This window comes from Gymnoscopelus microlampas (assembly GCF_963454915.1).
Source record: "Gymnoscopelus microlampas genome assembly, chromosome: 9".
NCBI classification, from domain to species: Eukaryota; Metazoa; Chordata; class Actinopteri; order Myctophiformes; family Myctophidae; genus Gymnoscopelus; species Gymnoscopelus microlampas.
Window position 1 is genome coordinate 33,060,013 of NC_139946.1, and position 14,517 is coordinate 33,074,529.

At 40.5% G+C, this 14,517-nt stretch overlaps 1 protein-coding gene across 1 annotated transcript in view; it reads left to right on the forward strand.

Moving 5' to 3' along the window:
- The window catches only part of hmcn1 (hemicentin 1), a 191,236-nt gene that overhangs the window by 104,028 nt on the left and 72,691 nt on the right, over nucleotides 1–14,517 (forward strand). The gene's annotated exons all lie outside the window — the stretch shown is intronic.

Here is a 14,517-nt window from a genome sequence, read left to right on the forward strand (position 1 = left end):
CTTAACCACTCGGCCACCTCGTCATACACTGTAAGAAATGATACTCAAAAAAACAAAATCCAAAACAAACAAGAAGTACAACGCAGATATGGCATGCAAAGCTAAGCCAATACGCCATTTTTTTCTTGCCAGTCAAGGGGTGATCGTCTGTCAGGGTTTTACTTGGGTAACTTCTCTCCTTAATTTGTGTAAACAGCCCTTTCACATCCAATCACATTAAAAACGTCCTTTTATCGACGAGGATGGGATTCGAACCCACGCGTGCAGAGCACAATGGATTAGCAGTCCATCGCCTTAACCACTCGGCCACCTCGTCATACACTGTAAGAAATGATACTCAAAAAAACAAAATCCAAAACAAACAAGAAGTACAACTCAGATATGGCATGCAAAGCTAAGCCAATATGCCATTTTTTTCTTGCCAGTCAAGGGGTGATCGTCTGTCATGGTTTTACTTGGGTAACTTCTCTCTTTAATTTGTGTAAACAGCCCTTTCACATCCAATCACATTAAAAACGTCCTTTTATCGACGAGGATGGGATTCGAACCCACGCGTGCAGAGCACAATGGATTAGCAGTCCATCGCCTTAACCACTCGGCCACCTCGTCATACACTGTAAGAAATGATACTCAAAAAAACAAAATCCAAAACAAACAAGAAGTACAACGCAGATATGGCATGCAAAGCTAAGCCAATATGCCATTTTTTTCTTGCCAGTCAAGGGGTGATCGTCTGTCAGGGTTTTACTTGGGTAACTTCTCTCTTTAATTTGTGTAAACAGCCCTTTCACATCCAATCACATTAAAGACGTCCTTTTATCGACGAGGATGTGATTCGAACCCACGCGTGCAGAGCACAATGGATTAGCAGTCCATCGCCTTAACCACTCAGCCACCTCGTCATACACTGTAAGAAATGATACTCAAAAAAACAAAATCCAAAACAAACAAGAAGTACAACGCAGATATGGCTTGCAAAGCTAAGCCAATATGCCATTTTTTTCTTGCCAGTCACGGGGTGATCGTCTGTGAGGGTTTTACTTGGGTAACTTCTCTCTTTAATTTGTGTAAACAGCCCTTTCACATCCAATCACATTAAAAACATCCTTTTATCGACGAGGATGGGATTCGAACCCACGCGTGCAGAGCACAATGGATTAGCAGTCCATCGCCTTAACCACTCGGCCACCTCGTCATACACTGTAAGAAATGATACTCAAAAAAACAAAATCCAAAACAAACAAGAAGTACAACTCAGATATGGCATGCAAAGCTAAGCCAATATGCCATTTTTTTCTTGCCAGTCAAGGGGTGATCGTCTGTCAGGGTTTTACTTGGGTAACTTCTCTCTTTAATTTGTGTAAACAGCCCTTTCACATCCAATCACATTAAAAACGTCCTTTTATCGACGAGGATGGGATTCGAACCCACGCGTGCAGAGCACAATGGATTAGCAGTCCATCGCCTTAACCACTCGGCCACCTCGTCATACACTGTAAGAAATGATACTCAAAAAAACAAAATCCAAAACAAACAAGTACAACGCAGATATGTCATGCAAAGCTAAGCCAATACGCCATTTTTTTCTTGCCAGTCAAGGGGTGATCGTCTGTCAGGGTTTTACTTGGGTAACTTCTCTCTTTAATTTGTGTAAACAGCCCTTTCACATCCAATCACATTAAAAACGTCCTTTTATCGACGAGGATGGGATTCGAACCCACGCGTGCAGAGCACAATGGATTAGCAGTCCATCGCCTTAACCACTCGGCCACCTCGTCATACACTGTAAGAAATGATACTCAAAAAAACAAAATCCAAAACAAACAAGAAGTACAACGCAGATATGGCTTGCAAAGCTAAGCCAATATGCCATTTTTTTCTTGCCAGTCACGGGGTGATCGTCTGTGAGGGTTTTACTTGGGTAACTTCTCTCTTTAATTTGTGTAAACAGCCCTTTCACATCCAATCACATTAAAAACATCCTTTTATCGACGAGGATGGGATTCGAACCCACGCGTGCAGAGCACAATGGATTAGCAGTCCATCGCCTTAACCACTCGGCCACCTCGTCATACACTGTAAGAAATGATACTCAAAAAAACAAAATCCAAAACAAACAAGAAGTACAACTCAGATATGGCATGCAAAGCTAAGCCAATATGCCATTTTTTTCTTGCCAGTCAAGGGGTGATCGTCTGTCATGGTTTTACTTGGGTAACTTCTCTCTTTAATTTGTGTAAACAGCCCTTTCACATCCAATCACATTAAAGATGTCCTTGTATCGACGAGGATGGGATTCGAACCCACGCGTGCAGAGCACAATGGATTAGCAGTCCATCGCCTTAACCACTCGGCCACCTCGTCATACACTGTAAGAAATGATACTCAAAAAAATTTTTTTCAAAACAAACAAGAAGTACAACTCAGATATGGCATGCAAAGCTAAGCCAATATGCCATTTTTTTCTTGCCAGTCAAGGGGTGATCGTCTGTCAGGGTTTTACTTGGGTAACTTCTCTCTTTAATTTGTGTAAACAGCCCTTTCACATCCAATCACATTAAAAACGTCCTTTTATCGACGAGGATGGGATTCGAACCCACGCGTGCAGAGCACAATGGATTAGCAGTCCATCGCCTTAACCACTCGGCCACCTCGTCATACACTGTAAGAAATGATACTCAAAAAAACAAAATCCAAAACAAACAAGAAGTACAACGCAGATATGGCATGCAAAGCTAAGCCAATATGCCGTTTTTTTCTTGCCAGTCAAGGGGTGATCGTCTGTCAGGGTTTTACTTGGGTAACTTCTCTCTTTAATTTGTGTACACAGCCCTTTCACATCCAATCACATTAAAAACGTCCTTTTATCGACGAGGATGGGATTCGAACCCACGCGTGCAGAGCACAATGGATTAGCAGTCCATCGCCTTAACCACTCGGCCACCTCGTCATACACTGTAAGAAATGATACTCAAAAAAACAAAATCCAAAACAAACAAGAAGTACAACGCAGATATGGCATGCAAAGCTAAGCCAATACGCCATTTTTTTCTTGCCAGTCAAGGGGTGATCGTCTGTCAGGGTTTTACTTGGGTAACTTCTCTCTTTAATTTGTGTAAACAGCCCTTTCACATCCAATCACATTAAAAACGTCCTTTTATCGACGAGGATGGGATTCGAACCCACGCGTGCAGAGCACAATGGATTAGCAGTCCATCGCCTTAACCACTCGGCCACCTCGTCATACACTGTAAGAAATGATACTCAAAAAAACAAAATCCAAAACAAACAAGAAGTACAACGCAGATATGGCTTGCAAAGCTAAGCCAATATGCCATTTTTTTCTTGCCAGTCACGGGGTGATCGTCTGTGAGGGTTTTACTTGGGTAACTTCTCTCTTTAATTTGTGTAAACAGCCCTTTCACATCCAATCACATTAAAAACATCCTTTTATCGACGAGGATGGGATTCGAACCCACGCGTGCAGAGCACAATGGATTAGCAGTCCATCGCCTTAACCACTCGGCCACCTCGTCATACACTGTAAGAAATGATACTCAAAAAAACAAAATCCAAAACAAACAAGAAGTACAACTCAGATATGGCATGCAAAGCTAAGCCAATATGCCATTTTTTTCTTGCCAGTCAAGGGGTGATCGTCTGTCATGGTTTTACTTGGGTAACTTCTCTCTTTAATTTGTGTAAACAGCCCTTTCACATCCAATCACATTAAAGATGTCCTTGTATCGACGAGGATGGGATTCGAACCCACGCGTGCAGAGCACAATGGATTAGCAGTCCATCGCCTTAACCACTCGGCCACCTCGTCATACACTGTAAGAAATGATACTCAAAAAATTTTTTTTCAAAACAAACAAGAAGTACAACTCAGATATGGCATGCAAAGCTAAGCCAATATGCCATTTTTTTCTTGCCAGTCAAGGGGTGATCGTCTGTCAGGGTTTTACTTGGGTAACTTCTCTCTTTAATTTGTGTAAACAGCCCTTTCACATCCAATCACATTAAAAACGTCCTTTTATCGACGAGGATGGGATTCGAACCCACGCGTGCAGAGCACAATGGATTAGCAGTCCATCGCCTTAACCACTCGGCCACCTCGTCATACACTGTAAGAAATGATACTCAAAAAAACAAAATCCAAAACAAACAAGAAGTACAACGCAGATATGGCATGCAAAGCTAAGCCAATATGCCGTTTTTTTCTTGCCAGTCAAGGGGTGATCGTCTGTCAGGGTTTTACTTGGGTAACTTCTCTCTTTAATTTGTGTACACAGCCCTTTCACATCCAATCACATTAAAAACGTCCTTTTATCGACGAGGATGGGATTCGAACCCACGCGTGCAGAGCACAATGGATTAGCAGTCCATCGCCTTAACCACTCGGCCACCTCGTCATACACTGTAAGAAATGATACTCAAAAAAACAAAATCCAAAACAAACAAGAAGTACAACGCAGATATGGCATGCAAAGCTAAGCCAATACGCCATTTTTTTCTTGCCAGTCAAGGGGTGATCGTCTGTCAGGGTTTTACTTGGGTAACTTCTCTCTTTAATTTGTGTAAACAGCCCTTTCACATCCAATCACATTAAAAACGTCCTTTTATCGACGAGGATGGGATTCGAACCCACGCGTGCAGAGCACAATGGATTAGCAGTCCATCGCCTTAACCACTCGGCCACCTCGTCATGCACTGTAAGAAATGATACTCAAAAAAACAAAATCCAAAACAAACAAGAAGTACAACGCAGATATGGCATGCAAAGCTAAGCCAATACGCCATTTTTTTCTTGCCAGTCGAGGGGTGATCGTCTGTCAGGGTTTTACTTGGGTAACTTCTCTCTTTAATTTGTGTAAACAGCCCTTTCACATCCAATCACATTAAAAACGTCCTTTTATCGACGAGGATGGGATTCGAACCCACGCGTGCAGACCACAATGGATTAGCAGTCCATCGCCTTAACCACTCGGCCACCTCGTCATACACTGTAAGAAATGATACTCAAAAAAACAAAATCCAAAACAAACAAGAAGTACAACGCAGATATGGCTTGCAAAGCTAAGCCAATATGCCATTTTTTTCTTGCCAGTCACGGGGTGATCGTCTGTGAGGGTTTTACTTGGGTAACTTCTCTCTTTAATTTGTGTAAACAGCCCTTTCACATCCAATCACATTAAAAACATCCTTTTATCGACGAGGATGGGATTCGAACCCACGCGTGCAGAGCACAATGGATTAGCAGTCCATCGCCTTAACCACTCGGCCACCTCGTCATACACTGTAAGAAATGATACTCAAAAAAACAAAATCCAAAACAAACAAGAAGTACAACTCAGATATGGCATGCAAAGCTAAGCCAATATGCCATTTTTTTCTTGCCAGTCAAGGGGTGATCGTCTGTCATGGTTTTACTTGGGTAACTTCTCTCTTTAATTTGTGTAAACAGCCTTTTCACATCCAATCACATTAAAGATGTCCTTTTATCGACGAGGATGGGATTCGAACCCACGCGTGCAGAGCACAATGGATTAGCAGTCCATCGCCTTAACCACTCGGCCACCTCGTCATACACTGTAAGAAATGATACTCAAAAAAACAAAATCCAAAACAAACAAGAAGTACAACTCAGATATGGCATGCAAAGCTAAGCCAATATGCCATTTTTTTCTTGCCAGTCAAGGGGTGATCGTCTGTCATGGTTTTACTTGGGTAACTTCTCTCTTTAATTTGTGTAAACAGCCCTTTCACATCCAATCACATTAAAGATGTCCTTTTATCGACGAGGATGGGATTCGAACCCACGCGTGCAGAGCACAATGGATTAGCAGTCCATCGCCTTAACCACTCGGCCACCTCGTCATACACTGTAAGAAATGATACTAAAAAAAAAAAAAATCAAAACAAACAAGAAGTACAACTCAGATATGGCATGCAAAGCTAAGCCAATATGCCATTTTTTTCTTGCCAGTCAAGGGGTGATCGTCTGTCAGGGTTTTACTTGGGTAACTTCTCTCTTTAATTTGTGTACACAGCCCTTTCACATCCAATCACATTAAAAACGTCCTTTTATCGACGAGGATGGGATTCGAACCCACGCGTGCAGAGCACAATGGATTAGCAGTCCATCGCCTTAACCACTCGGCCACCTCGTCATACACTGTAAGAAATGATACTCAAAAAAACAAAATCCAAAACAAACAAGAAGTACAACGCAGATATGGCTTGCAAAGCTAAGCCAATATGCCATTTTTTTCTTGCCAGTCACGGGGTGATCGTCTGTCAGGGTTTTACTTGGGTAACTTCTCTCTTTAATTTGTGTAAACAGCCCTTTCACATCCAATCACATTAAAAACATCCTTTTATCGACGAGGATGGGATTCGAACCCACGCGTGCAGAGCACAATGGATTAGCAGTCCATCGCCTTAACCACTCGGCCACCTCGTCATACACTGTAAGAAATGATACTCAAAAAAACAAAATCCAAAACAAACAAGAAGTACAACTCAGATATGGCATGCAAAGCTAAGCCAATATGCCATTTTTTTCTTGCCAGTCAAGGGGTGATCGTCTGTCATGGTTTTACTTGGGTAACTTCTCTCTTTAATTTGTGTAAACAGCCTTTTCACATCCAATCACATTAAAGATGTCCTTTTATCGACGAGGATGGGATTCGAACCCACGCGTGCAGAGCACAATGGATTAGCAGTCCATCGCCTTAACCACTCGGCCACCTCGTCATACACTGTAAGAAATGATACTCAAAAAAACAAAATCCAAAACAAACAAGAAGTACAACTCAGATATGGCATGCAAAGCTAAGCCAATATGCCATTTTTTTCTTGCCAGTCAAGGGGTGATCGTCTGTCATGGTTTTACTTGGGTAACTTCTCTCTTTAATTTGTGTAAACAGCCCTTTCACATCCAATCACATTAAAGATGTCCTTTTATCGACGAGGATGGGATTCGAACCCACGCGTGCAGAGCACAATGGATTAGCAGTCCATCGCCTTAACCACTCGGCCACCTCGTCATACACTGTAAGAAATGATACTAAAAAAAAAAAAAATCAAAACAAACAAGAAGTACAACTCAGATATGGCATGCAAAGCTAAGCCAATATGCCATTTTTTTCTTGCCAGTCAAGGGGTGATCGTCTGTCAGGGTTTTACTTGGGTAACTTCTCTCTTTAATTTGTGTAAACAGCCCTTTCACATCCAATCACATTAAAAACGTCCTTTTATCGACGAGGATGGGATTCGAACCCACGCGTGCAGAGCACAATGGATTAGCAGTCCATCGCCTTAACCACTCGGCCACCTCGTCATACACTGTAAGAAATTATACTCAAAAAACAAAATCCAAAACAAACAAGAAGTACAACGCAGATATGGCATGCAAAGCTAAGCCAATACGCCATTTTTTTCTTGCCAGTCAAGGGGTGATCGTCTGTCAGGGTTTTACTTGGGTAACTTCTCTCTTTAATTTGTGTAAACAGCCCTTTCACATCCAATCACATTAAAAACGTCCTTTTATCGACGAGGATGGGATTCGAACCCACGCGTGCAGAGCACAATGGATTAGCAGTCCATCGCCTTAACCACTCGGCCACCTCGTCATACACTGTAAGAAATGATACTCAAAAAAACAAAATCCAAAACAAACAAGAAGTACAACGCAGATATGGCTTGCAAAGCTAAGCCAATATGCCATTTTTTTCTTGCCAGTCACGGGGTGATCGTCTGTCAGGGTTTTACTTGGGTAACTTCTCTCTTTAATTTGTGTAAACAGCCCTTTCACATCCAATCACATTAAAAACATCCTTTTATCGACGAGGATGGGATTCGAACCCACGCGTGCAGAGCACAATGGATTAGCAGTCCATCGCCTTAACCACTCGGCCAAAAAAGGGGCTAAATGGACAGCCTGGGGGGGGGGGAGAAAAGGGGGAGGAGAAGGGAAAGAGAGGGGGGAAGAGAGAGGGAAAGCGCAAGGCCGTGGGTTCGAATCCGGGCTGGGACAGATTGACTGAAATGCTTGTGGTGGTTTTTGGGCTGAAATAAACGGGCAATCAAGGATAACTGAATATTGGCCAGATCAGGAACAAGTTAGGCCAAACACTTGCAATCTACACACATATATATTCAATATGTGTATTATATGGCACACAACAACAACAAAATCCTCCCAGTTAAAGTCAACTAAAGTGGCCCCATTACACTTTATTGGACTAGACCCACACACACTCACTGACATCCTTTTTTTTTTAAACCTAAATTTGAGACTTGTAAGACATCATCTCTAGTTAGGTGTGGTGTCACAAACCAACATGGTAAATAATATATCTGTTACCATCAGGTTTTTCAACAGGCACATACAGGAGAAGTGGATATCCACACATTATTACTACTGATGCCCCCATGATGATATTTTATGAATATGCAAGCTCTCACGGCTTTGTCAGACACTGGAACTGGATTGGATTGAATATTTCACAGACTGCAAATTACACAAAAAGCAAGTGCCCTCCTGACTCAATATAAAGCCACATAACAACACTACCCTTTGCCCCCTGTGTGGCATTAATAGTATGTCAATTCCATGCTGATGGAATTGTCTATTAGTGTCACAGATGCCACTTAATTATCAAGGGGCCAAAGCTTGCATATTGATAGTCACACCATAGTGAATAAGATCTGTTATCATCAAGAAAAAACAGTGTTTATATCAACGTAGGGGTGGGGGTAAATGGTTTCCTTAGGAGAGTGGGGGGCTACTGAATTATTTCATGTTTTCTCACTTAACAGTAAACAAACTAAAATACATTATAAGTGTATAGTTTCAGCAATAGCCACATTGTTCATCAGTGGTTACAATGTCATTAATTGTAAATAAATAATATGTGACAGTGTTGTTTATTTTTTATTTTTTTTAGAATAACCAGTGGGGGATTTTTTTTATTATAAAAAACGATCACATATTATGTTAATGGTAAACCATTTTTAAAATAGTCAATAAGCGACAAACATGATTTACAAACCGATATGTCATTTATTTAAGTCCTAAAACTCAATATGCTGGAAACGATCATTCATAATTTTATGTTTTTTCCATTTGAATAATATTTAAATGGTTATAATAGACACTGGAGAGGTTTGTGCATTTGCGCTACTTATTAGTCCATGAGCCAGAGCCCCAAACTTGAGCAATGATTATCAAATGGGTGGGCAAGTCCAGGTTTGAGTTTTTGACTAGGTTTAGAACTCTAGTTTACAGTTTGGCATGATAACCATTGCAGACTAGCATCTTAGTGGAAGCTATCATGCGTTGAATATGTCGAACCCTATATTGTCACATGCAAATTGTATGAGCAACTTTTTAACCTTATTTTGTGTAGAGACTTATATATGAACACACTTTTCTGCCTAATTAAAGTATGGGGAATTGATTGGAATGGTTATTTTACTTCTGCAAAACATCCATATATGCTTAAATGGCATTTTAATGCAAGATTTCGCGCACAAATACAATCATTTTAAAATAAGGCTAGTAAAAATCCCCATTTTGAAAGTGTGTGCTGAGAACCAACATGTTCCTAATGGCTGTAGAAAACTGCTCACCATTCTAAGCTTTAATTTAAGTGGTAACATTTGGTTGTAACTAGAGATACAGTCAGAAACACTATTATGTTAATATGATAACATTAGCCAGGGCCCAAAAATGTAGCCATGGTTCTCAAATGGATTTTTTTTAACTTGCTGTACATTTCTACCTCACAATTTGGCATGATAACCATTGCAGACTAGTAGCTTAGTGGTAGTTATCATGCATTGAATTTTTGGACCCCTATATTATCACACGCAAATTGTTACAACAAATATATTATCAACTTTTGAGCCATTATTGTGTAGAGACCTATGAGCACACTTTTCTGTACAATTCAAGTATGAGGAATTGATTGGAAAGGCTATTTTACTTATTCAATACTTCCATATATGCTTAAATGTTTTTTTTAATGCAATAATAAAAATAAAAAAAGTAAGTCTTGTAAATATCCCCAATTTGAAAGTATGTGCTGAGAACCAACATGTTCCTAATGTCTATTTAAAAAAAAGAGGACCTGATTATCACAGAGGCAGACTTGACTGACTCGGGAAATAGAGGACTGAATTTGCTGTGCCTTGCCCCTGATGTGTCCCAGAACCCCTGAACCTTCTGCCTGCCATATCCCTCCCTTGGCCTTGTCATGCACTCCTCCTTTGTATCTGTCTATATTTTTTTTTATGGAGTTATACATATAGATATTGAATATTCCCTTGTTGAAAACCTTTGACTCTAACATCTTAACAAAATGAAATAAGAATGTTTGACTCTGGCTTTGTCCAATGTTCCAATGCTGATTCTGGAAAGTAATGCAAAATCAGGCACATTTTCCTATATAATGCCCAATATACAATTTCAGAAAACTTGTAATACGATAAATCGTTGTCTTCCTGTAGGTAATCATCTGGGGAAGTTTCATGGTGATAACTATTTCTTTATTTTTTTCATTCTATTCACCTATCATGTCTGTATGTTGAAAATAACATAATGTGTGATAAAACTGCTCCTGTGTAAAGGTTATAATATATTTATTTACTTATATTGACCCTAAAAACAATTTAATATAGGTATGGTTTGGCCCACTCATTTGATAATGAAATCTTGTCTTGCTCATGGAATATATTTGCACCTTACTTTTCTTCTTGTTTTTAACCCATTAAAGGAGGAGTTCACCCAAAACATTACATATTCTCTATCAATTGCACATTCATGGACTTATTTTTGTTTTTGTGGCATTCCTAAACCAATAATTTGGTGTGTATCCGGGAGGAGACACAAATAATCTACTTTGTGTCTCCTACCGGATACATTAGCCGGTAGGAGACAGGAATCAAATTATTGGCTTAGGAATGCCACAAAAACAAAAATAAATCCATGAATTCAAGGCTTCATGGGGTGCGCAATTGATAGAAAATAAGTAATTTTTTGGGTGAACTACTCCTTTAAGACCGGGAAAACCTATGTCATTTTAGATTTTAACCACTTTAACCATTATCTTAAAAATAATACTCTTAAAATAATTTGGCATTTAAAAAATAGCAGATCTACAAGCTCATAGTGCGTCAAATAGTGCCACGCTGCGAGCTTGTAGATCTGCTATTTATTTATTTCATCATGAAAATGTGTGCAAAACTTTGAATATATATGTTTTTTTAAAGCGGACATTTTTAACTCAAATCTTTGCTTCTGGGGATTCTACAAATGTCTTCTACATCTTAATGTATATATATATATATATTTTAAACTTATGTTTATCAGTGGTTGAAAAACTTTATCACGTCAAGGACCCCCCAAAATAATATTTTCAGCTAGGGACCCCCAGAAGCAAAGTTTTGAGTTAAAAACTGTATATACAAAGATATGCAAACATTTTCACAATAAAACAAATTAGCAGATCTACAAGCTCATAGAATGTCGCCCTAAGAGCTTGTAGATCTGTTATTTTTAAATAGCCAAAGTATAAAGTAATGGTTTAAGACTGTGGTTACAGTGGTTACACAGATGCGTTCCTGGTCTTAATGGGTTAAATGAAGCATGCACAGATTTGGACATGTTTGTTTTTTCACTCAAGATAAAGATTAAAACGGCAGGCGATCTCAAAGCAACACTTTTAAGCAACAAATAGTGTAAACAGGCTGTAATCTGATCTCCCTTCCTCCCTCCTAATCACTCCTAATCAGCCCTCAAGAGCTGATTGGCTCTTTTACCCCCCCTGTTAGGAGCCTCGTTAGGACCTGTTAGCATTGGCCGTTAGGAGGTGTTAGGACCTGTTAGGAGTGTTAGGACCTCTGTTAGGATCTGTTTGGATAGTGTTAGGACCTGGTAGGAATCGTTAGGACTCTGTTTGCCTCGTCATACACTTTAAGAAAAGATAATTAAAAAAAAAAAATTAGAAGGACAACGCGGATTTGGCATGCAAAGCTAAGCCAACATGCCATTTCATTTTGCCAGTCATGGGGTGATTTTCTGTCAGGGATCTATATGGGTAACTCCTCTATGTAATTTGTATAAACAGCCTTTCACCTCCAATCACATTGAAGACTTGCTTTCATCGACGAGGATGGGATTCGAACCCACGAGTGCAGAGCACAATGGATTAGCAGTCCATCGCTTTAACCACTCTGGGTTAGGGGTGTCGGAAAAAAATCGATTCGAATACGAATCGCGATTCTCATGTTGGACGATTCAGAATCGATTCTCATTTAAAATAAAATCGATTTAAAAAAATATATATATATTTTTTATTTTTGGGGAGGATCTTGGATTTACCTTTGTGTGTTTACATTATTATCAGTTGATAAAACCTTTACAATTATAAAAGTTACATAAATGTATCCTATGTTTTGAATCAAGAATCGTTTTGAATCGAGAATCATTTTGAATCGAATCGTTTGAATCGAAAAAAAATCGCTTTTGAATTGAAAAAAAAATATTTTGAATCGATAATCGTTTATTTTGAAAAAATCAATAAAAATCGGAATCGTGACCCCAAGAATCAGAATCGAATCGAATCGTGAGATAGCAAACGATTCACAGCCCTACTCTGGGTGGGTGTGTGTGTGTGTGTGTGTGTGTGTGTGTGTGTGTGTGTGTGTGTGTGTGTGTGTGTGTGTGTGTGTGTGTGTGTGTGTGTGTGTGTGTGTGTGTGTGTGTGTGTGTGTGTGTGTGTGTGTGTGTGTTTGTGTGTGTGTGTTTGTGTGCGTGTGCGTGTGCGCGTGTGTGTGTGTTTGCACGTGTACTCAGTGCAGCCAGGGTGGTCGTCTTGTTCCGTTGGCCAACACCCTGTCATGTATCACACGGCCCAGATGACAGCACTGACCGTGTGAACAGCCAAACCATACATAGACATGATGTCATGTCAAGTGTGTGTGTGTGTGTGTGTGTGTGTGTGTGTGTGTGTGTGTGTGTGTGTGTGTGTGTGTGTGTGTGTGTATTTGTGCGTATGCGTGCGTGCGTGTGTGTGTGCTTGCGTGTGCGTGTGTTTGCGCGCACGCTCGTGCGTGCGTGCTCGTGAGTGTGTGTGTGTGTGAGTGCTTGCGTGCGTGCGTGCGTTTGTGCGTGCGTGTGTGTGTATGTGTGGTTGCGCCCGCTCGTGCCTGCTTGTATGTGTGTTAGTTCAATAGAGGTGTGCACATACAGTACACTTTGCATTTTTTGCAGATGTCTAAAATCTTAACATGTTTATTATAGCAACCCAGCATTCCCAGTACAACCTGTATTGCACCATTTCATTGTTAGTTGCCATGGTGGCAGTTCATTAAACATTGTTGATGAATGCCATGACTTCCTGGTTGTCCGGGTGGAGGACCTAGAGATGGAGAGAGATGTCCAATTCCAAACAACACTCCTGACCTGTCCATTGAATCAATGTGTTTCTTAACGATAATATTATTACAACGGAGGTTGCTAAGTAGCTGAGCGATAATCTGGACACTTTGTCAGCCCTCACTACTAAGTGACCATCAGATGGTCCCATAGCCACTTATGGCTAGTCACGTCTCTGCACTGTCACCTAAGGACAACATTCAGAGTGTGCGATTGAGTATTATGTAGCTAGAGTTGTGGTCATGTCAAATGACTATTGATTATTGACCAATGACCATATTCATGCAGCAGCTATTTTGCTCTTACATCGTGTGAATATGGTTAATTGGAAATCTGAATTCACGCTGTCTCAAGTTTAAGTGTAACCAAAACACTGGCAAAACAATGCCATGAAGTGACTGACTACCCGAAAAAGGTCAAGTTAAGCGTCCACTCGATTGCATTGAGTAGCCACGTGTTTACTTGCAGATTGAGCCGGACAGACACAGGAAGAGAATGATAAGCACACAAACAGACGCACAAAGACATAAGAGGAAAGAGATTCTTCTTGGACGTTACTACATCATGTGTGTGTGTCTGTGTGCGTGCGTGCGTGCGTGCGTGCGTGCGTGCGTGCGTGCGTGCGTGCGTGCGTGCGTGCGTGCGTGCGTGCGTGCGTGCGTGCGTGCGTGCGTGCGTACTAAAGTGCTGTCTGAATTAATATGACAGGTCAACTCTCTATTAGTCTCGCATAGCCAGATAACTATTCCACAATCTCCGAATGCTACAGTATATAGGGTCTGGAACTACACCTGCCAAAATTCAAGTCAGAAAGCTGGCATTTGTTTGTAATTTCTGTTCACGAAAATATATTTTAAAATATCTTTACATTTTATATTTTGAAGTTTCATTTCTGCTAAGCAGCAAGCTACATATGCTTGGATGATTTTTATTTATATTAGGACAAATATGCTCAACTGTAAAGACGAAACGGAAGTGGGGAGGAGGCGTCACATCCGCTTTATCGATTGATAATTTTCAGAGCTTCCGTGCTCCAGGCTGTGACGGAAGCATTTGAGGATTGTGTGAGG